Below are 24,662 nucleotides of genomic sequence, written 5' to 3'. Positions count from 1 at the left end.
CTCTCCGTGCCCGCGGTGTCTGGGAGCCGACGCGCCGCGGCGGTGTGTCGGGGCCTCCAGCGGGCTTATACTGCCTTATTTGCATGGGACGGACGTCAGCCCTAGTGCAACGTCATTTATACCCTCTCAGGTAGAGTCCTCGCTCCCATCTGTCTCCTGTTTACTAGCAGGCACATGCATTGCACTAATTCTTAAAGCTTTGGGACTGAGAAGCCGAACGTGCATGCTACACTGATGAATAATGCCACTTGGGGACATTTACACCATTACCGTCTTTATTCCAAGGCTGCGTGGCTTTGGGGAAGTTACCTGGGTCCTTTGAACTTCAGGTGTTTTGTTTTGTTTTGTTTTGTTTTTTCCCGTGCAATTGGGCAATACCACTACTAAGGTACTAATGAGAGTGTTGAATAAAATCTTTAGGGCAAGTGCCTTGCTTAAAGTAGTCCCACAATACTTAAATACATTTTTTAAAGGTTTTATTTATTCATGAGAGACACACACAGAGAGAGGCAGAGGCATAGGCAGGAAGGGAAGTAGGCTCCCTGGGAGCCTGCTGCCAGGACTCCATCCCAGGATCCCAGGACCCCAGGATCACAACCTGAGCCCAAGGCAGATGCTCAACCACTGAGGCACCCAGGTGTCCCAATAAATACTTACTTATTTATTTATTTAAAAAGATTTTATTTATTTATTCATGAGAGACACACGCAGAGGGAGAAGCAGGCTCCCTGAGGGGAACTCCATGCGGGACTTGATCCCAGGATCACAACCTGAGCCAAAAGCAGATGTTCAAGCATTGAGCTACCCAGGCACCCCTCAATAAATACATTTTAGGAAAGCAGTGGGAAGAGTAGTTAGATGCACCTAGCTTTAAATCCTGACTCAACCATTGTTTAGCAATGTGGTCTCCGGACAAGTTGCTTCTTCATCTTAGTTTTATTATCTGTGTATTGGGCATAGTGTTGGCACCTTACAAAAGTATGTACAGCACTCAAAAATAGCTCAACAAATAACTGTGATTGTCCCATTTAGTCTTAGTAAGAAGCCTGGTATCTCTAATATCAGGAATTAGTGTTCCTATTTTTATAAATTAAGAAATGTAGATGGATGGCTCAATGAGTTAAGCATCGATTCTTGATTTCTGCTCAGGTCATGATCTCAAGGTCCTGAAATTGAGCCTGGAGTTGGGCTGTGCATTGTGTGTCGAGCCTGCCTCCCCAAGATTCTCTTTCTCTCTCCTTCACACACCTCCCCACCCACCCACCCATCACAGGCACTCTATCTCTCTCTAAAAAGAAAAAACAAAAAAAAAAAAAAAGGAAATGTAGATTTGCATTTCACAACTGAGTTCCCCCTACTCATCTGAAGAAAGTGATACAGGGTGAAGCCCCCTCATTTGCATAACAGTCTAATGCCCTAGTTTTCTTTTTTTAATTTAATTTAATTATTTTATTTTTATTTATATTTTATATTATTTTATTTTTAATTTAATTATTTTATTTATTCATAAGAGAAACAGAGAGAGAGAGAGGCAGAGACATAGGCAGAGGGAGAAGCAGGCTCCATGCAGGGAGCCCGATGTGGGACTCGATCCCAGGACCCCGGGATCACGCCCTGAGCCAAAGGTAGATGCTCAACCTCTGAGCCACCCAGGCATCCTTAGTTTTCTTTTGTAAGATTTTTTTTAAGATTTTATTTATTTATTTGAGAGAGATAGCAAGGGAGAGCACAAGCCAAGGAGAGAGGCAGAAATGGACTCCACACCCGGCAGGGAGCCTGTGATGCAGGGCTCAATCCCGGGGTTCCTAGAACCATGACCTGAGCCAAAGGCAGATGCTTAACCAACTGAGTCACCCAGGTGCCCTCTAATGCCCTGATTTTCATTAGGAAGTTTGACAGAGGAGTCATACCACTGACAGGATCATTTCTGAGTGTCACAAACAACCAACCTACATTTTCCCCAGAACATAGATCATTTGAAACAAATCATTTCTCCAGTCAGTATTATTTAGCCCCTTAGTTTTAACCAGTTTCCCAGAGAAATTTTACACCATGGTTTCTAAAATATGAGGCAAACGGTACAAATTTGTCTTCCTTTTACTTTTAGGGAGTTGTTGGTAAGTGGAGTGATAGCTAGGTGTGAATATGAGGTAAAGAGGGAGAAGAGAAAATCATTGGTCACTAGATAATTCACAATCCATAGAGTAGAAGGATGACCAAATTAGCCAAAATCTGGATGGTTAAAGGAAGATTCTACAACTTTGAAAACCAACTTCAGACTCATCATATCCAGATCTAATACAAACTGTCCACCTTAAAGATTAAACAACAGAGGTTATGGAGCAGCAAATGAGTTTATTCAGGAATAGCAAGAGGAAATGCAATTCAGGACACTCAAGTGATGACAAACCATAGGCAAGTACAGAGAGCAGAGGAGGAGAGTGTCCTTGTGTTCTTTTAAGAGGAAAGGAGGGAGCTGGAAGGGGTGGTTTTGAACACAAATCTATTGGAGGAAAATGAGCATTGGAAGTGGCTGCAGGTGAGGGCAGCTTGCTATTGCTGGGCTGGGAGGAAATCTTCCTTCTTCCTACTAAGCTGTGCAAGCTTCCATGAGTGATAGTGCATGAGAGCTCCCCCTTCATGGCTTCATTATTGCTTTTTTTTAATGATTTTATTTATTTATTCATAGAGACACAGAGAGAGAGAGAGAGGCACAGGCAGAGGGAGAGGGAGAAGCAGGCTCCACGCAGGGAGCCCAACATGGGGCTCGATCCAGGATCCCCAGGATCAAACCCCAGGCTGCAGGCGGCGCTAAACCGCTGCGCCACCAGGGCTGCCCTGTTATTCCATTTTGAATGAGGTTTCCTTTATGTATTTTTACAGAACTGAGCCTGGGTGACCAGGCACTCACGGAGTTAGTGGGAGTGGGAGTAGGCAAATTGAGATTCAGCTGAGTACCTAAGAGGGGCTGATAGAGAAGAAAATGCAATAGAGGTATTTCTGAGGAATGAAGAAGAGCTCTCTCAGATAATAGCTTCCCAAGGAAGTAGGTTCTGTCTCCCAGGTCCCCTCTTGGCTTACTTTCTCCTTTCTGCTTGCACTTTGCTCCATAGTTATCAGCAAGGTGATTTGCTAGAGAGCAACGGGGCAAGTGTGGCTATTACTGAATCTAGTCAAGTTTCTTGCCACACCCAGGTGTTTGTCCTACCCACATCTTTATCATGCCTGGTCACCATTTGAGAGGTCACTTGAGTGGTGCTAGTCTGAAGGCTAGGAAGGGAATAGGAACTAGGGCTGCCCAAACCACCTGTCATTAGCTTCTTTTTCCCAAAGATGACCTTTCCTATAAATGAAATCATATACTATGTGGCCTTTTGTGTCTGGCTTCTTTCACTTAGCATGTGTTTTTGAAGTTCACCAATGTTATAATATGTATTAGTTCATTCTTCTTTTACTTCTTTTTTAAAGATGTATTTATTATTTTAGAGGTAGGGTGAGAGGGAATCTTAAGCAGATCCTGCCCTGAGCACAGAGCCTGATACAGGGCTCAATCACATGACCCTGAGATCACGAACTGAGCCAAATCACGAGTTGGATGCTTAACTGGCTGTGCTATCCAGGTGCCCTCATTCCTCTTTTTAAAACAAACTTATTAAAAAAAAATAAATCAAACAAACGTATTGAGAGCTAATTCACATAAACAATTCACTTAGAGTGTACCATATAAGGTATACAATTCAGTGGTTTTGACTACATTCACATATATATTCAATTATCATCACAGTAAACTTTAGAACATATTCATCACCTCAAAAAGAAACCCTATACCCTTTAGCTATCTCTCTTTTATTCATCATGTCCCTTCCCTTCCACTAGCCCTAATCCATCTGTCTCTAGAGATTTACCTACTTTAGACTTTCATATGAATGCACCATATATGTGAACTTTTGTGACTTTTTTTTCATTTAGCATAATAGTTTTCAGTGTTTTTTTTAAAGATTTATTTACTTATTTTAAATTTTTTTAATTTTTATTTATTTATGATAGTCACAGAGAGATAGAGAGTGAGAGGCAGAGACATAGGCAGAGGGAAAGCAGGTTCCATGCACCGGGAGCCTGACGTGGGATTCGATCCCAGGTCTCCAGGATCACGCCCTGGACCAAAGGCAAGCGCCAAACCGCTGCGCCACCCAGGGATCCCAAGATTTATTTATTTATTTATGAGAAACACAATGCGAGAGAGAGGCAGAGACACAGGCAGAGAGAGAAGCAGACTCCATGCAGGGAGCCTGATGTGGGACTCGATCCCGGGTCTCCAGGATCACACCCTCGGCTGCAGGCAGCACCAAACCGCTGTGCCACAGAGGCTGCCCTAGTTTTCAGTGTTTATGCAATTTGTAGCCTGTATCAATACTTCATTCCTTATTTCTTTTTATTGTGGTGAAATGTACATATCATAGAATTTACCAGTTTAAACATTTTAAATATACATACAGTTTTATTGGTACTAAGTATATTTATATTGTTGTCTAGTCATCACCACTATCTATCTACATACTTCTTCCATCTTCCCAAACTGATACTTTATACCCATTACATGCTAGTTCTGCACTCCCCCTCTCTCAAACCCCTGGAAACCACTATTCTGTTTTGTCTCTATAAATTTGAATAGTCTAGGTATTTCATATAAGTGGAATCATACAAATATGTCTTTTTGTGACTGGCCCATTTCACTTAACATAATTGTTTTTTAGCTTCTATTAATGGATTGTTCATTGCAATTGTATAACAATATAATTTTTAAAAATATTGATCTTGGGGCACCCGGCTGGCTCAGTCAGAAGAACATGTGACTCTTTTTTTTTTTTTTAAGATTTTATTTATTTATTAATGAGAGACAGAGAGAGAGAGACAGGCAGAGGGAGAAGCAGGCTCCATGCAGGGAGCCCAATGTGGGACTCGATCCCGGGACCCCAGGATCATGCCCTGGGCAGAAGGCAGGTGCTAACCACTGAGCCACCCAGGGATCCCCTTGTTTCCTTTGTATAAGTAGGCTTCACTCCAGCATGGAGCCCAATGTGAGGCTCAAACTCATGACCATGAGATCAAGACCTAAGCCAAGATCAAGAGTCAGACACTTAACTGAGTCACCTAAGCACCTCAGCTGTGTGTTTTTAATAGATGATCTTTATCAGTTTGAGGAAGTTCCCTTCTATTCCTAATTTGTTGAGTGTTTTTTATCATGAAAGGGTGTTGGGTTTTGTCAAATTTTTCTTCTTTGTCTATTGAGATGATCATGTAATTTTTTTCCATTCTAGTAACAGAACGTATTACATGAACTGATTTTCAGATGTTGAACCAACCTGGCATTGTAGTTTTTTTCCTTTTTATTCCTGAGTGGTATTCCATTGAATGAATATACCACATTTGTATTCATCCATTGAAGGAAGTTTGGGTTGTTTCCAGTTGGGCTATTATGAATAACACTGCTATAAACACTCATATAAATGTCTTCATGTGGGAGTGCATGAGTAGCTCAGTCAATTGGGCACCTACCTTTGACTCAGTCATGGTCCCAGGGTCCTGGGTTGGAACCCCACATTGGACTCCCTGCTCAGCAGGGAGTCTGCTTCTCCCTCTCCCTCTTTCCCAGCTTGTGCACTCATTCTCACTCACTCACTCACTCTCTCTCAAATAAATAAAATCATTTTTTAAAGATTTTATTTATTCATGAGAGACACAGAGAGAGAGAGAGAGAGAGAGAGGCAGAGAGACAGGCAGAGGGAGAAGGAGGCTCCATGCAGGGAACCTGATGTGGGATTCGATCCCAGGACCCCGGGGTCATGCCCTGGGCTGAAGGCGGCGCTAAACCGCTGAGCCACCTGGGCTGCCCAAAAGCACTTTTTTTTTTTTTTTAAGATTGTATTTATTTATTTGACAGAGAGAGAGAGTACAATCAAGGGGAATGGCAGGCAGAGTGAGAGGGGGAAGCAGGCTCCTCACTGAGCAGGGAGTCCCTAGTGCTCTTGATCCTAGGACCCTGGGATCAGGACCTGAGCCAAAGGGAGACGCTTCACTGACTGAGCCACCCAGGTGCCCCTGGGCCAGCACTTTTTTTTGGGGGGGGGGGGCAGCACTTTTAATTGTTTCTCTTTTTAATTTTAGCCATTCTAGTGGTGCTAGATGATATCTCATTGTGGGTTTTTTTCTTCATTATGTTTCTTTTTTAAGATTTTATTTATTTATTCATGAGAGACACAGAGAGAGAGAGGCACAGACATAAGGAGAGGGAGAAGCAGGCCCCCGCAGGGAGCCCAACGTGGGACTTGATCCCGAGTCTCCAGGATCACACCCCGAGGAGGTGCTAAACCACTGAGCCACCCGGGCTGCCCCTTCATTATGGTTTTAATTTGCATTTCTCTGATGGATAATGATGTTGAACATTTTTTCAACTGCTTATTTTCATGTGCTTTTTAGTCATTCATACATTTTCTTGAGTGAAATGTGTGTTGAATTCTTTTGCTCATTTTTAAATTCTGTTGTTTTGACAAAAAGCATGTTTAATAGCATTGTATGGTGACAGGTGGTAGCTACACTTGTGGTCAACATAGTATAACATATAGACTTGGGGAATCACTGTGTTGCATACCTGAAACTAATGTAACATTCTGTGTCAACCATACTTCAATAATAATAATAACAAGAAAGAATGGTAAAGTCAGTGCAGGAGGAGAAGAGAATGAGGCTTGAGAGGAAGAATTTTTTTTCCTTTAAGTAGGCTCCATGTCCATTGTGGGGCTCTTGAGATCAAGAGTCACATGCTCTACTGATTGAGCCAGCCAGGTGCCCCAAAAGGAAGAAATTTATTATACTCACATATCCTAGAGAGGTCACTGCACGCTCTGCAGGGCCACATAGCAAGCACCAGCATTGGTCGCGAGGTGGAGCATTGTCCATGGCCCTTGCTGGGCTTTCCATGGAAAAGGCAAGGCAGAACAGTTTAGGATTGGCTAGTTTAAAATAATTTTGGTCAGCTGTAAGCTATAGAGGTGGTCCTTAGTTACCTGGTACTGGGATCTAGAGTCATTTAGGGCAAGGGAAATGCAGTTTACCCTTAAGCAATGTGAGGGTTGGGGCACCAGCACACCCTGTCTCCCACCCTGTGCGCAGTCAAAAATCTGCATATACCTTTTGACTCCCCTAAAAATTTACTAATAGTGTACTGATGCCTGAAAGCCTTACTGCTAACATAAACAGTCAACACATATTTTGCATGTTGTGTATTTTATATACTGTATCCTTACAATAAAGTAAGCTAGAGAAAAGAAAATAGGGGTGCCTGGGTGACGTAGTTTGTTAAGCATCTGCCTTTGGCTCAGGTCATGATCCCGGAATCCTGGGATCAAGCCCCTGTGACCGACGCTGCTTGGCAGGGAACCTACTTCTCCCTCTCCTCCTGAGCTCAAGTTCTCTATCATTACCTCTCTCTCTCAAATAAATAAATTAAAAATATATTTTTTTAAAAAGAAAAGAAAATGTTATTGGGAAAATATAAGGCAGAGAAAGTACATTTATAGTACTGTAGTATGTTTATTGAAAAAATTCCATGTTTAGGGAGATCCCTGGGTGGCTCAGCGGTTTAGCGCCTGCCTTCGGCCCAGGGCGCGATCCTGGAGACCCGGGGTCAAGTCCCACGTCGGGTTCCCTGCATGGAGCCTGCTTCTCCCTCTGCCTGTGTCTCTGCCTCTCTCTCTCTCTCTCTGTCTATCATGAATAAATAAATAAAATCATCTTTAAAAAAATTCCATGTCTAAGTAGACCTGCACAGTTCAAACCCGGGCTGTCCAACGGCCAACTGCATTGGCTTAGCATGTGAAAGTCCTATCAGAAGTAGTTGGTAGGCATATGAAAGGGATGCTTGAAGGCTACTCTGGAAGGGGCAGACTCTCCTCAGCCAGAAAGGTGTTTTATTTTTTATTTTTTTTTTAAATTTTTTTTTTTTATTTATTTATGACAGTCACAGAGAGAGAAGGAGAGAGAGGCAGAGACACAGGCAGATGGAGAAGCAGGCTCCATGCACCGGGAGCCCAACGTGGGATTCGATCCCGGGTCTCCAGGATCACGCCCTGGGCCAAAGGCAGGCGCCAAACCGCTGCGCCACCCAGGGATCCCCCCCAGGCATCCCTCTTATGATCTATTTTAAATACTTTTTTTGGTCAAAAACTCAGAGTTGTATTTTTTTAAAGAGTTTATTTATTTATTCATGAGACTCAGGGGTGGGGCAGAGACACAGGCAGAGGGAGAAGCAGGCTCCATGTAGGGAGCCTGACACGGGACTCGATCCCGGGTCTTCAGGATCTCGCCCTGGGCTGAAAATGGCACTAAACCGTTGAGCCACCCGGGCTGCCCAGAGTTGTATATTTTTAATACATTCAATGTACAGGAAGTGTCTGCCATATATATATACTGACAATGTCTGTCCTCTGTCAAATACTTCATCTTCCATTGAAATAAACTAATCATGGCCCTGTGATAACAATAATATCTTACTCTGAAGTTGAATGGCTAAATAGACTGAGAAGATATGGCATCTTGCTGTGAATTTATCCTTGAATGCAATAAAGTGACTTCATCTGCTGCATTTCTTGCCTACATTCTCTGTTTTGTTCTCACAGGATCCTCCCTCAGGAGGAGTTTTGATAGTAGTCAGAGCAAAAGACTGGAGGTAAGTGAAAATTTCTTTTATCCTGTCACCTGTTGATGGAAATTTGGATTGCTGCATCTGTTTGACACTGCTTCCTAATCCACACAGAAAACTGTGGCACTCACTACCACACCTACCACTGAAAGCATCTGTACTCATTACACTCTGTCCTTCTCCTGCATATATATAGCTGGACCATCTCTGCTCACAAAGCCAAGTCCTTGACTTGGGTACTAGATCTCTTCTCCTCTCAACTACTCAGAGACACTGCACCTGCCAGCCATGTGCCCCTCTGTCTTCAGTGTGTCCTGTTTGCATAATCTCCATTAGCAAATATACAAAACTATATGATCTTTCACTGTGATTGTGATTGGGGTTCATGGTATTGTTGGAAAGACGTCATTTATAGGCACAACAGGGCCTGTAAATAAAAGTATGAAAATGAAAAATTAAAGCATAAGGTAGCAAATGATAATGTGCTAAGTTTCATGGCTTCTTTAATAATATAAGTTCAGAAGGTAGATAAGTGTGGTTTTAGGTGGTATAGAGAAACAGAATGGAGGACAGCTTTCTGAAATGCTATATTTATCAGAGTTCTCAGTCACAAGCAATGGAAATAGATTCTGGTTTTTTAAGTTAAGCTATAAATAGCTCACAGAATCACTGGGAAAATTGGAGAACCAGGCTCAGAGCCTAACTGGCTAAGACCACAGCCAAAAATCACTCCATAAACACTGTCTGGTGAGGATACCGCTGTCCACTAGATGTCACACCTCACACCGCTGACACCATCAGGCTGAGAACTGCGCTCCACAGGACTGCCAGAACACTCTTCCATTGATTCTGCTTCTTTCCACCAATAAGTCCAGAGTCAAAGTCTGAGGTAACTGCATCTGATCAGCCCAGCCCAGGTCAGTGCCAGCTTCAGAAGGGGCTGGGAGAGCACATACTTGACATTTTCAGCTTCTAGCATGACTAGTGGGGTCTGAATAAAAGATTCATAAGATTGGAAATTCTGTGATGCTGAGTAGCCTCCCCCAACCCCCTCAAGAAAGAAATGTCCAATTATCATTGGCCAAACCTAGAGGGCAGGAAAAGAAAGGGAAATGTTGGTCAAAGATGGAGAAGTGGTCTAGGATGATGGAAATGATTCTTGAGGAAGCCTAGGAGGAGTATTCATGGAAAGAAAAGCTAGGGGGCCAAGTGCCTTGAAGAATTCTAGGAAGGGTAGGAGTGCACTTTGTATTTGGAAGACTTCACCAAGGGCAATTTTTTAAAAAAGATTTTATTTATTTATTCATGAGAGGCACACACACACACATACACACAGAGAGGCAGAGACACAGGCTCATGCAAGGAGCCTGACGTGGGACTCGATCCCGGGTCTCCAGGATCAGGCCCTGGGCTGAAGTGAAGGCGGTGCTAAACCACTGAGCCACCAGGGCTGCCCACCAAGGGCAATTTTAATGGAATGTCAATTTCAGTGGCATGTTGAGGTCAAAGCCAATTACAGAGACTTGGGAAGAAAATGAGGATAAAGACTGGGAGGAATCTGGCATCAGAAATATTGAGGGGTGCCTGGCTGGCTCAGTTGGTGGAACATGTGACTCTAGATCTGGGGGTTGTGAGTTTGAGCCCTACTTTGGGTGCAGAGATTACTTAAAAATAAAATCTAAAAAAATATATATTTTGAAAATGTTTGCCTCTGTTAATCATCACAAAAACACTATGGGTTTTAATTACTCATGAGGATGATTATCTTTCAGTGGGTTTTTTGGGGGGACACTTGCATTCCTCTTTTGTGAACTGCCCATTCATATCTTTGCTTATTTTTCTATCGAGGTGTTTTTCTCCCAAGGAATTGCAGGTGCTTTTCATTGATTATGGGTGTTAACCCTCTATCTGTCATATGTGTTGCAAATATTTATTCCCCGCCTACTGTCTTTGGATTTCCTTTACCGTGTCTTTTGCTATACAGTTTTAAATTTTATGTTGCCAAATGTGTCTATTCCTTTGTGCATCAGAACGTTGCTCTCATCCTATAGTTACACAAATGTTTGACATGATTTTCCTCTAATATTTTTATTATTTTATCTGGATCTTTTTTTAATCCACATGGCCTGTCAGTTAACACATGTACAAGTGTTTCTTGAGTGGAATTGCTAGGTCATTGGTTCTCAAGTGTTCAAATTCACAAGATGGTGTCATGTTGTTTGCCAAGTAGTTGAACCAAATTACACTCCCATTAGTAGTGGATGAGAATTTCTATATTTTCTGATACCTGGCATTATGAGGCTTCTTAATTTTTAAGAAACTGGTGGCTATACATAGTATCTCATATAATCTTTTAAAAATCCTTTTTGTTTTTGTTCATTTAGATATAATTTACATATACATATGTATGCACAGATCTCAAATAAGTTTGAGCAGTTATGACAAACTATCATTGCCCTAATCAAATTCTACAACATTATCATCACCCCAGAAAGTTCCTACCCCTTTCTAATCAATTCCTGGCCCCCACAGAGGCAGTCAAAGTTCTGGTTGTATTGCCATGAATTAATTTTGCTGGCTTCCACATTTTATATGAATACAGTGTGGGTTCTTTTGTGTCTGGCTTCTTTTCTTTAACATTCTTTTCTGAGATTAGTCTATGCTATTGTATAAGTCAGTAGCTTGTCCTTTTTATTTCTGTCTAATATTCCACTCCAAAGCTGTATCCTCATTTGTTTATCTTTTCATCTGTTGATGGAAATTTGGGTTGTTGCCATCAGAAAAACTTCCAGCAGAAGTTATTAATTTTAATAAAGTCCAGTTTGTCTTTTTTTCTTGTATGGCCAGTACCTTTTACATCCTATCTAAGAAATCTTTGTCTACCTCAAGATTGTTGGGGTTTTTAAAAAAGATTTTATTTATTTATTCATGAGAGACACACAAAGAGACAGAGAGACACAGGCAGAGGGAGAAGCAGGCTCCTGGTGGGGAGCCTGACACAAGACTCAATCCCAGGACCCTGGGATCACTCCCTGACCCCGAAGGCAGACACTCAACTGATAAGCCACCCAGGTGTCCCTCTACCTCGAGATTGTGAAGGCATTCTATATTGTATTAGTTTTCTAGGGCTATATGATCTGTTTTTCACTCATAGTACTTCTGACATCAAATGTGAGTTTTTTTCCATACCAAGCATTTTCTGCAAACATCGACTGAATGTCTTACAATTCATTTCTGACACTAACTACCTAGAATAAGTTCAGACTCTACAGGTTTAAGGGTTTAATCCCAAAACTGCCCTCACCTCAAATGCCCATTGAAAGTTCCAGGTTGCCACCTGCACTTCTGACCAACTGGCTATAACTTGTGAGAGTTCTCACAACTCCCATCTCAGATTCAATAATTTGATAGAATGGTTCACAGAACTCAAGAAAATCCTTTACTTACTATTACTGGTTTATTGTAAGAGACGCATCTCAGGGTTAGCCACATGGAAGAGACACATAGAACAAGATATGGGGTAAGGAACAAGGAGCTTCCTCTGGGCATGCTGTACTCCTAGAACTTTGATATGTTCACCCCATCATTTAGGGATTCCATTATTTAAGCATAATTGATTAAATCATTGGCTATTGGGAATTAACTCAATCTCCAGCTTCCTTCCCTTTCCTAGAGGTGGGGAGTGGAGGATGGGACTGACACTTCTAACCCTCTAATGAAGCCTTGGTCTTAAGGCTATCAACCCCTTTGCCCCCAAAGCCATTTACAGGTTCCCAGCCACTAGTCATCTAATTTCACTCAGTTGATTACAAGGATTTTAGAAGTTCTGTGCCAGGAACTGGGGACAAAGACCAAACATATTTCTTTCTTCCTTCCTTTTTTTTTTAAAAAAAAGTTTTTATAAGGTTCTGTAACCAAACCAATGTGAGTCCCTTCTTTGGTGAGTCAGAAACTGCACCAGGTTGAGTTGTCACACAAAGTACACTTTATTTGCAGCAAATAGGATCACAGGGAATAGCTTGCAAAGTCATGGCTCCTGGAGCAAGGGTGGATGGGTTCCTTTTATTTAGGGTTAGAATGTATATTTAGTTAGAGAAGCCTTGTAATATGTACAGGTGGCAAAGATAGTGCAGGCGCCTTAAGGAAACATGCCTATTCGTACATTGTGTGTTATGTAAATGAGGCTTGTGTTCCTCCCTGGGTGGAGATTTAGGATTCTAATGAGATAAAGGTAGTTGTCAATCATTCCATGGTCTTTCCGTGATCCATCTGTGTAAGCATGAGTTAGGGGTTAAGTTCAAACTGGTCTGGGCCACCTGGGTGGGCAGGAGGTCCTGTCAGGGCAGTCTTTATTGCTCCAGGGGCCATTTTGCTTTCCTTTGCCTGAGTTAAAAGATAAACTGGAAAGAAGAGGTTAAGGATAAAGTAGGATAAAGGTCAGTAAGTACAAGCAGGTGGGCAGTAAAGATCAGGTCTTGGAGACTATCTGTTGACAATTTCACTTAAATTTATTTTTGTCAACATATTGTAAACAACAGAAATATAGAGATAATATATAATAATTTTGGTGCATTACCAAACATAATTGTTCTATAAGTACATTGATTGTATTTATTTTTTTTAGTTTCAGCTGTATCAAGGTAATTGACAAAAAACTTGTAAGACATTTAAAGTATACATCATGATATTTTGATAAATGTATATACTGTGAAGGGAACCCCCATCTAGCTAATTAACACATCTATCACCTCACATATTTATCTTTTTTTTTTTTTTGGTGATAACATTTAAGTTCTACTCTCAGCAAATTTCAGTTATATAATACAGTGTCATCCTACTGCAGTCACCATGTTTTATGGTAGACCCTTGGAACTTAACTCATTTTTTAAAAAAATATTTTATTTATTTGACAGAAAGAGGAGAGCAAGAGAGAGAGAAAGAGAGAGCACAAGCTGGGGAAGTGGCAGGTGGAGGGAGAGAGAGAAGCAGGCCCCCCAAGGAGCAGGGAACCCAACTTGGGGATTGATCCCAGGACTCCAGGACCACGACCTGAGCTGAAGGCAGTTGCTTAACCAATTGAGCTACCCAGGTGCCCCTCATTTTTTTTTTTTTTTAAGATTTTACTTATTTGAGAGAGAGAGAAAGAGATAGCACAAGCCAGGGGGAGAGGCAGAGGGAGAGGGAGAAGCAGGCTCCCTGCTGAGCAAAGAGCCCAACACAGGGCTCAATCCCAGGGCCACTGGATCACAACCTGAGTCCAAGGCAGATGCCCAACTGACTGAGCAACACAGGCACCCCCAGAACTTAACTCATTTTATAGCTGAAAGTTCATACCTTTTTACCAACCTCTCCCTTCTCCACCCCCAACCTCTACCTCTGGCAACTACTTTTTTACTCTCTCTCTCTCTTTCATTTTTTTCCCCCTCACACCTTAAGTGACACTATGCAGTATTTATCTTTCTCTGGTTTGTTTCACATAGCATAATGCCCCCAAGATCTATCCATGTTGTTCTAAGCGGCAGGATTTCCTGCTTTCTCATGGCTGAATAATATTCCCATATATATAATCACATCTTCTTTATTCCTCCACTGAAGGATGTTTAAGTTATTTCTCTATCTTAGCTACCGTGAATAATACTGCAGTGAACATGCAGATATTTCTTTGATATCCTGTTTTCATTTCTTTAGGATTTATATCCCGAAGTGGGATTGTTGGAACATATGGTAGTTCTATTTTTAATTTTTGGAGGAAACTTCATGCTGTTTTCTTTCCATAGTGACTGAAATTTACGTTCCCACCCATGGTGCACAAGGATTCCATTTTCTCCTTATTCTCATTAATGCTTCTTATTTTTTGTCTTTTTTTTTTTTTTTTTTTTTTTTTTTACATTTATTCTTTGCAGAATTTACTCCTGGGCCATAAATTTTTGCTTCTTCAGTTTCTTCTGGAATATCTTTTTCTGTGCAAACTCCTCTTCTGGTTTAGGAACAATCCTGCTCTTTTTCAGTAAGGATCATCTCAATGTGGCAGGGAGAGCACATGTTTGAGTTAATATGACCTGAGCCCTGTAAATTTTACACCGCATCTTGGGGGCTTTGTTCACCTGGATGTGCTCAATGACCAGAGAATCTACCTCTAAACTCTTAAGATCAGGATACCTGGGTGGTTCAACCATTGAGCATGGGCCTTTGGTTCAGGTTGGGATCCTGGGGTCCTGGGATTGAGTCCTGCATTGGGCTTCCCACAGGGAGCCTGCTTTTCCTCTATGTCTCTGCCTTTGTCTCTGTGTCTCTCATGAACAAATAAAATCTAAAAAACAAAATCCCTTAAGTTCAGCATTTACTCTCTGTATTTTTAAGCATGAGCAGTAAAAATTCAGCACCGACCCAGTCAGCTCCACTGTTTGACCTGGGCACACCTACCAACTCCACCATTGTAGGGAAGGAATGACACATGCTGCTTCTGCAAAGTGACATCTTTCAGATACTTGATGACTTTTCAGATATGCATACCCTTGATGGCCTGGGCAGTTTCATGTGTGTTCGTAAAGTGAGCATGAAGATTTGAACCTCTTGACTTGCATGATTTGGTAGGGTTTTCTGGATTAAGCGAACAGAGAACCATTTTCAGAGGTCACCTCATGCCACTTAGAGGAAGAGCATCTTTTGCCTTTTTTGATGATAGCCATTGTAATAGGTGTGAGCTGGTTTCTCATTGTGATTCTGATTTGCATTTCCTTGATAATTAGTGATGTTGAACACCTTTTCATGTACTTGTTGGCCATTATATTGTATATATTCTTCGGAAAACTGTCATTCCGTTTCTCTGCTCATTTTTACATCAGATTTTTTTTTCTTTTTTTTTTTTAATTTTTTTTTTCAGATTTTTTTTTTCTATTGAGGTGTATGGGTCCTTTATATTTCAGATATGAACCTCTTATCAGATACATAGTTTATAAATATTTTCTTCATTTTCTTCAAACTACAGAGTTTGCTCTTTTCAATTGATTGTTTCCCTTGCTCTGTAGAAGCTCTACAGTTTGATGTGATCCCACTTGTTTATTTGCACTCTGGTTGCCTTTGCTTTTGGTGAATAATCGAAAATATTGTTGCCAAGACCAATATCAAAAAGCTTACCTCCTATGTCTTCTAAGAGTTTTATGATTTTAGGTCTTAGGTTCAAGTCTTGAATTCATTTTGAATGGATTTTTGTGTATGGTGAGAGATAGGGGTCAAGTTTATCTTTTTGCATGTGACTGTCCAAGTTTCCCAGCTTGATTTATTGAAGACTCCCCTTTCCTGATTGTGTGTTCTTAGCTCCTTTGTTGTATATTAATCAACCATATATGCATTAAGTTTATTTATGGGGTCTCTATTCTGTTCCATTGATTTAGGTGTCTGTTTTTATGTCAGTTTCACACTATTTTGATTACTATAGCTTTGTAATTTATTTTGTAATCTATAGATGTATATATATATATATATATATATTTAAGATTTGTTCATTTATTTTGGGGGGGAGGGGCAAGGGAGAGGGAAGAGAGAAGCTCAAGCAGACTCCTCGCTAAGTGAGGAGCCCAACATGGGGCCTGATCCCACGACCCTGAGATTGTGACCTGAGCCAGCAAAATCAAGAGTGGGCTGCTCAACCAAGGGCACCACTATTTTGAAGTATATTTTGAAATCAAGAGGTGTGATGCCTTTAGCTTTGGTCTTTCTCAAGATTGCTTTGGCTATTTGGGGTCTTTATGGTTCCCTACAAATTTTGGGATTGTCTGTTCTATTTCTGTGAAACATGCAATTAGAGTTTTGAGAGGAATTGTTTTAAATCTGTAGATTGTGTCAGGTTTCATCCGATAGGTAGTGAAACGGAATAGAGAGGCCAGGCAAAAGTTGGTCAAAAGAGGCTTTTCATGGGACACTCTGGGGGAGGTTCCACAGCCCACAGGGGAGGGAGAGAGCGGGGAAGTCTTGGGGGGGGGGAGTCACACCCAGGCAAACCGCAGGGGGTTCTATAAAGAGTTTTCGGTGGGAAGATGGGGCAGGGTGGCATTCCGATTAGGGCAAGGGTTACAGGTCTTTGTAAGATAAGTTAGGGCGGCAAGGTGGTCTTATTGGGAGGTTGCCGGCCTGGGATCGCCGTTTTGAGGTCCCCAGTCTTGCCAGCCCAACATATTGCTTTGGGTAGTATGGACATCTCAATTCTTCCAATTGATGAGTACAGATATCTTCCCATTTATTTGTGTCTTTTTAAAAATATTTTATTTTGTTTATTTGGAAGAGAGAGAGAATGAGTCGTGAGGAAGAGCAGAAGGAGACAGACAGAGAGAGAGAGAGAGAGAGAAGCAGACTCCTGCTGAGCAGGAAGCCCAAGATGGGAGCTCCATCCCAAGACCTGGAGATCATGACCTGAGCCGGAACACGTTGGCACCCGTGAGCCAGGGTCCAACAATATATACATATATATTTTTTAAATAAATAAACAAAAATTATTAAAAAATATTTCTTTTCAGTTCATTTTGGGATGTTCTCTTGGGCGAGGTTCCATGACCCTGCAAGGGACCGAAGCCGGGGGTGGGGGGGGTGGGGGGCGGGAAGTCGCTCCCAGGGGAGGGCAAGTGGGCTTTCTAAGCAGGGAGGGGTAGGGAGTTATGTGTCTGTGTTGGACCCTGGCTCACGGGTGCCAACGTGGCCCGGTGGACGCCCCAGAGACCCAGACCCCAGACAGGCAGATGCAATTAGCAAGAGGGTTTATTGAACTTTTGCGCAAACGGGCTCTCCGCCTCCGAGGAGGAAAAGAGCCCCGATTAGCAGTTACAGGTATCTTTTAAAAGGCAAAAGGAAAGAAACTGCCTAAAGACAAAAGAACCGCGGGAGTCGCGTAGCATCCAGGTTGATTTCGGGGAGGGTCAACATGAACCTATTCAGGGACATTCCAGTCAGGGTGTGGGGGGGGGGAACGGTTTTCTTATTGTAAACAGAATGCTTTTAGTTGCTAAAATTTCAGGAAGAAGACTGGATGGGCTGCCTCTGGATTAGGGCTGGCCCTACTTACAAGGGGGGAGGTTTCTTCATTCCCTCCTCTTGTTTGGGCTGATTTTAACCTTAAAATCTTAGGGAACATTTATTTTTTCAGTTTGGAGGGCCCGACATTGCTGAGTTAATACCAGAGCTTGGGTAATAGACAATCTTTCTCGGATGAACTGGAGCAGCTGGTTGAGGACGCAAGGGCCGAAAGTTAGCAGCAGGAGCAGGATAACTAGAGGGCCCATAATGGTAGAGATTAGGGTGGTCAACCAGGGAGACTGGTTAAACCAGCTTTCAAACCAGCCCTGCTGGGCCTCCCGGTCCCTTTGTCTTTTATTTAACCTTTCCCTGAGTTTGGCCATGGAGTCTCTGATGACTCCAGAATGGTCTGCATAGAAACAGCATTCCTCTCCCAGGGCCGCACACAGTCCTCCCTCTTTCAGGAATAGTAAATCCAAGCCTCTCCTGTTTTGAAGTACTACTTCTGAAAGTGAGGTGAGGGACTGTTCTAGCTTAGAAACGGACTGCTCTAGTGTCCGTAGATCCTCATCTACAGCTGTTTGGAGTTCAATATAATGTTGTGAGTCCTGGATCAGAGCAGCTGCGCCAGTACCCACCCCAGCAGCGACCCCTAGTCCCAACATAACGGCTAAGGTTAGGGAGACAGGTTCGCGCCGAAAACGGGGGGGATGTTTATCATACTGATTTTCTAGAGTTTCAGCAGGGTGATAGAACACCCTGGGTATGATCTGCACCATGACACAGAAGTCGTTTGAGCTATTTAGAACCTTAGCCGACACACAGGGGGTGAGGCCTTTGTTGCATGCCCACCAAGTTCCCGGCTGGGGCTCCAGGTAAGAATCAGTCCCCAAAATCGGGGTGGTAGTGTTACAGAGTCTCTGGTAGCCCCGGGGGGGTGTTCCTATGCAGGTTCCCTGTCCTGTAACTTCTGTAAGGGTGAATTGTGGTTGGGAGTCTGGGTGTGCATCCCTGAGTGCTAGTGATGTTATTATAGGTCCCTGAAGTAGCAATTCCCTCATAATAAGGGGGAGGGGAAGCAAGGCAGAGCCAGCAGGATTTAGTTACATCGGGGCTGGTTCGATTAAGGGCCAGGAATGCCCCTATGATAAGATTAAACAGTCGTTGTCCCGTCTCGGGTGACGACCCAGGGGTTGGAGTGACCGCGAAGTTAGTGGGTGTGGCACTCCCTGCGGCTAGGGCCGGGGCTGGTAGTTTAGCAGGAGCTCTTTGTTCCCCGAGGACCGCGTTAGGCCCGATCGCCACGGGGTCTGGGGATTCTATTTTTAGTTTAATTCTGAATATAAAACCATCATCTGTTCTTTCTTTGTATAACCTTAGTCCCCACGTATATCCATTGGCCCAGTAAGTAGCCCTTTTCCCGGGCTCCGTGAAGGATATCCGTAGGGGATGACACCACCCTTGGCAGGGCCCATAATTAAGGGTTTTCCATTTGCTAAATGTCGGGTGAGTATAGTTAGCCTTGACAGTGATATAATCCCAGGAGGAGGAGGGCCTCCATTCTGTATCCCCCGTAGTTTCACACCCCCAATTTTTACAATAAAAATATTCCCCTCCTCCACAGGTGGGATTTAGCCTGCGATCTCTGTGGTTCGGGGACAGACATAAAAGGGAAGAGTGCTTAGCATGGCCCTTCTGTCAGGCGTGCCACATCCTCCCCATGGGTCTAATCCCAGTCGCCCTGGAGGGCTTTCTTGGTTAGGGGCTCTAGAGGTGTCGAAGTATCCCTCTAGGTCCCATGGGCTAGGGGCCCCTATGGTCAGCTTGCATAGGTCAGGATATAGGTCAGGCCACCAGGTTCCCACGGGGCGGTCTTAGTTATAGACCAGACCTCGTCACCCCCAGACGTTAGTACCTGCCAGGTTAACCTTTTGAGGGCATGAGGGTCACCTCTGGCGGAGGTGAAGAGCGCTAGGAGAGGTAGGAATATAACAACTGTCATTGAACAATTTTTGAAAGTCTTATCTTGAGCGGGTTTTGGGTGCGGTGGAGCTTCCATTGGAGTGGCTCGTCCGGTCCGTCCTGGCTGGCGTCAGCAGTGCTCGTTGATGGGGCGCGCTGGACGTGTGAGGCGTGGACCCAAGCAGCAATGCCGTCTACCTTTAAGGCGGTTGGGGTGGTCAGTAGTACAGTATATGGGCCCTTCCAGCGGGGCTCAAGCGTCCTGGACTGATGTCTCCTGACGTAGACGGAGTCCCCGATCTGGAACGGGTGTGGGCCGGTTGTGTCTCCGCGGCGGTAGACAGCCGCAAGGGGTTTCCAGATCTGGTGCTGGATAATCTGGAGCGCCTTTAGCCTGTCCTGTAAACCGGGAGTGTTAGCAAGAGGGTCAATAGCAGAATCTAGTAAGTCCGTTACTGGTGGGGGACCTCCATAGAGAATCTCGTAAGGAGTTAGCCCATGGCGCGCGGGAGTGTTCCGGACTCGGAACAGAACCATAGGGAGGAGTTGGACCCAGTCTCTAGTGCCAGTCTCCAATGTCAATTTAGTTAGGGTCTCTTTAATTGTTCTATTCATTCTTTCTACCTGACCTGAGCTCTGGGGTCTGTATGCACAATGTAATTTCCAATTTATCCCCAGTAATCTGGCCACCAACTGACTTACCTGGGAGACGAAGGCGGGGCCATTGTCCGACCCTATTACCTTGGGCAGTCCAAACCGCGGGAAAATTTCTTCCAGGATTTTCTTGACAACCACCTGGGCGGTTTCTCGCTTGGTGGGGAAAGCTTCTGTCCAGCCTGAAAAGGTATCTATAAACACTAGGAGGTACTTGTTACCATATTTACCTGGCTTGATTTCAGTGAAGTCTACTTCCCAATTAGTTCCGGGTCTTTCTCCCCTCATCCTGGTTCCCTCAGGCATCTTGAGGTGTTTGGTATTTACCTTAGCACAAGGTACACAAGCATCGGTTACCTGTTGGATCAGGGAGGGGAGTTTGGGAATGTAATAGGTCTGACCTTCTCTCCGGAGGAGTGCTTTTAATTTTTTGTGTCCGAGGTGAGTCCATCGGTGGAGGTGAGTCACCAGTTCTTTGGCCCTTTTCTGGGGCAGGACCGTCTTCCCTTGGTGTTTCCAGACCTTCATTTGCTCGTCATATCCTGCCCCTATTTGCTGGACGATATCTAGGTCGCTGTCTGAGTACTCGAGAGAGAGTTGCCCCGGTGTCCGGACAGCCTCTGGTACTTGTAGGGAGAGGGCCTGTGGGCCTAGTGCAGTGGCCCGTGCTGTCTCATCGGCCATCCTGTTCCCCTCTGCTACTGGGTCATTGCCTCGCTGATGCCCAGGACAGTGAATTATACTCAGTTTTCTCGGCAGAAAGAGGGAATGGAGAAGATCTTGTATTTCTTCTCTGTTTTTGATGTTTTTACCTGCTGAGGTTAGGAGACCCCTTCTACGGTATATTTCTCCATGAACATGGGCAGTTGCAAAAGCATATCTGCTGTCAGTATAAATGTTGACCTTTTTGTCCTTAGCCTTTCTTAGGGCCTGAGTTAGGGCTATAAGCTCTGCCCTTTGAGCTGAAGTCCCAGGCTCTAAGGCACTGGCCCAAATGACAGCTTTCCCATCTACCACGGCTGCCCCGGCTTTACGCTCACCATTTCGTAGAAAGCTACTCCCATCGGTGTACCAGGTTGCTTCAGCATCTGGCAAAGGCTGGTCCGTCAAGTCCCCTCTGGTGCCATGGACTTCAGCTAGGATCTGGTGACAATCATGCATTACTAGGGAGGGGGACTCGGTTTCTGGAAGCAAGGTGGCCGGGTTTAGAGATGTAGCCGTTCCAAACTGTATCCGCTCAGAATTCAGTAACATGGCCTGATAATGGGTGACCCGGGCGTTTGAGAGCCATCGATCAGGGGGCTGGCGGATGACTGTCTCTACGGCGTGGGGGGCCACCACAGTGAGGGGTTGGCCAAAAGTCAACTTGTCTGAGTCTTTTACCAGGACTGCCACAGCCGCTATTATTCGGAGACATGGGGGCCATCCTGCAGCCACGCTGTCTAATTTTTTTGAAAAGTATGCCACGGGCCTTTTCCAGGGTCCCAGTTTTTGAGTTAGGACCCCTTTTGCTATTCCATTATGTTCATCAACATATAGCGTAAAAGGCTTGGTTACATCTGGGAGGCTCAGGGCAGGGGCGGTCAATAAGGCCCTTTTTATTTTGTCAAAAGCCAATTGCTGCTCCTTTCCCCAGTGGTAGGGGGTGTTGGATTTCGTGAGAGGATATAGGGGAGCCGCCATCTCCGCAAACCCGGGTATCCAGAGGCGGCAGAACCCAGCACTGCCGAGGAACTCTCGTAGTCCTTTGGCATTAGTGGGTGCTGGGATCAGGGCTACAGCCTTTTTGCGGCTCTCCGTCAGCCACCTCTGGCCTCCTTCCAGGAGATATCCCAGATAGGTCACTTGTCTCTGGCCTATTTGGGCCTTTTTGGCAGAGGCCCTATACCCCAGTTCTCCCAGTCTCTCAAGCAGGGCCCCCGTACCTTTTACACAATCCTGTTCTGTCCTAGCCGCCAGGAGCAAATCATCCACGTACTGCAGAAGGACGAGGTCTGGATGGCCAACTCGGAAATCTGCCAAATCCCGATGCAAGGCCTCATCGAACAAAGTAGGGGAGTTTTTGAATCCCTGTGGCAGCCTTGTCCAAGTGAGTTGTCCTGAGAATCCCGTCTCAGGATCTTTCCATTCAAAAGCAAAAATAGGCTGGCTTTGAGAGCTTAACCTCAGGCAGAAGAATGCATCTTTTAGATCTAACACCGTATACCAGACATGGCTTGGGGGTAAGGTGCTGAGCAAGTTGTAGGGATTCGGCACCGTGGGATGTATGTCCTCTGTCCTCCAGTTAACCTCTCGTAAATCTTGTACCGGCCGGTAATCTCCTGTGCCGGTTTTTTTTACGGGTAATAGAGGAGTATTCCAGGGCGACTGGCAAGGTATTAAAATGCCCAATTGTAATAGTCTCTGTATATGTGGCCGAATGCCTTCTTTGGCCTCTTTGCTCATTGAATATTGCCGGATCGATATGGGGGTGGCCGAGGGTTTTAAGTTTATAATTATGGGCGGCTGGTTTACAGCTAGTCCCATTCCGGCCATTTCCACCCAGGCCTGAGGGTAGTTAGTGAGCCATTCAGAATCTAGGGGCTGCACGGCGGTGGAGAGTCCTCGTGCAGCCGGTGTTCATCCTCTAGGCGCAAGGTCAGTACCTGGAGGGGCTGCCCTCCCGCGCCAGTAATAGTGGCCCCTTTTTGCTGAAAATGTATCTGGGCCCCTACTTTTGAAAGAAGGTCTCTGCCTAGGAGAGGGTAAGGGCAGTCTGGGACCAGTAAGAAGGAATGCGTTACTTGCCCAGTGCTCAGGTGGACCTTCCGTTTGGTTGTCCATCGATATAACTTGCCTCCAGTTGCCCCCTGAACCCAAGACGTTTTAGAGCTCAAGGGTCCTTTTGCCTCAGTTAAAACTGAATGTTGAGCTCCCGTATCGACCAGGAAGGTCACCGGCTGTCCCCCACTTTAAGGGTTATCCGAGGCTCAGGGGGGGGTTCCTGGCCCTGACACCCCTAATCTTCATCTTCTAGGGACAAAACAGGAATGGGCTTCTTTTTAGGTCCCTGCGTTTGGCCCTTCCTTGGGCAATCTTTAACCCAATGTCCTTTTTCCTTGCAGTAGGCACACTGGTCTCGTTCAACCCGTGGTCCTCTTTTGTCTCCCAGGTCCCTACTCTGTCCTGACTTACTCTGCCCTGAGCCCTGTACTACGGTGGCCAGTATCCTAGTCAGCTCTTTGTTACGTCTTTTATCTCTCTTATCCTCCCGTTCCTCTTGCTCTTTACGGATCCTTTCCTCCCTTTCCTCTAGGGTTTCTCGCTTGTTAAAAACCTTCTCTGCCTCTTTCACTAAGTCCTGTAAGGTGTACCCCTGAAGTCCCTCCAACCGTTGTAACTTATTACGAATATCCGAGGCTGACTGTCCAATGAAGGACATAATTACATCTGGTTGGCGGTCTTCAGCCAAGGGGTCAAAGGGAGTATACATGCGGTAGCCTTCTATTAACCTCTCCAGAAAACCTGCCGGCGTCTCCTCTTTTCCCTGCACTATAGCACGTACCTTTGCCAAATTGGTGGGGCGACGCCCTGCCCCTTTGAGACCCGCTAGGAGTACCTGGCGATAGAGACGGAGCCGCTCCCTACCAGCAACAGTGTCGTAGTCCCAGGTCGGGCGAACCAAGGGGAAAACATCCTCAATCTCATTAGGCAGCTGGGTCGGCCTCCCGTCCGCCCCCGGGACGTTTTTCCGAGCTTCGAGGTAGACGCGCTGTCTCTCCTCCGTGGTGAGGAGAGTCTGCAGGAGCTGTTGGCAGTCATCCCAGGTCGGCTGGTGGGTCAACAGAATTGACTCAATTAATCCGGTTAGCGCCTGGGGGTCTTGGGAGAAGGAGGGGTTATGAGTTTTCCAGTTGTAAAGGTCCGAGGCAGAGAACGGCCAATATTGCATCTGGCCGCCTACTGATCGGAGGGGAAATGCCTGGGAGGTCCAGACGTCTTCCGACTCTCCCCCGCGCTCTCGCCGAAAGCGGAGGCGACTGGCGAGCGGGGGTGAAGCGAGGGGTTGCCCCTCTGCCCCCGTAGAGTCGGGGGACGGAGCTGAGGGAGCGGAGGGAGAGGTAGGGGCCTCCGAGCGGGGCGTTGGGGGTTGGGCATAAGGGGGAGGGGAGGAGTCCAAGAGAAGGAGACTGTCCTGGTCCCCTGGGAGCACAGGCGGCTCCTTAGGTTTTGATTCAGGAAATTTTAGGGGGCAAAGGGTGGATGGAGAGGAGGGACGGGGAATTGGGGGAGTGTGGCAGGGAGGGAGTGAGGGTCTCGGGCCCGGTCCCCCTTGAGAAGGGATAAAGCAATTTATCCAGGG

The 24,662-nt window shown here is 45.0% G+C and overlaps 1 long non-coding RNA gene across 1 annotated transcript; it reads left to right on the top strand.

The window, feature by feature from the left end:
- The first annotated feature begins 11 nt into the window (after nucleotides 1-11).
- Nucleotides 12-17,164, top strand: LOC129513143 (uncharacterized). Its single transcript, XR_008665143.1, has 3 exons — nucleotides 12-130; nucleotides 8,676-8,725; nucleotides 16,980-17,164. It is a non-coding gene; the product is annotated as an uncharacterized LOC129513143 (long non-coding RNA).
- The last annotated feature ends 7,498 nt before the right edge of the window (nucleotides 17,165-24,662 follow it).

This window comes from Nyctereutes procyonoides, unplaced genomic scaffold (genome assembly GCF_905146905.1).
Source record: "Nyctereutes procyonoides isolate TBG_1078 unplaced genomic scaffold, NYPRO_anot_genome, whole genome shotgun sequence".
Taxonomy (NCBI): Eukaryota; Metazoa; Chordata; class Mammalia; order Carnivora; family Canidae; genus Nyctereutes; species Nyctereutes procyonoides.
This window is presented reverse-complemented; position numbering and strand designations above follow the sequence as displayed.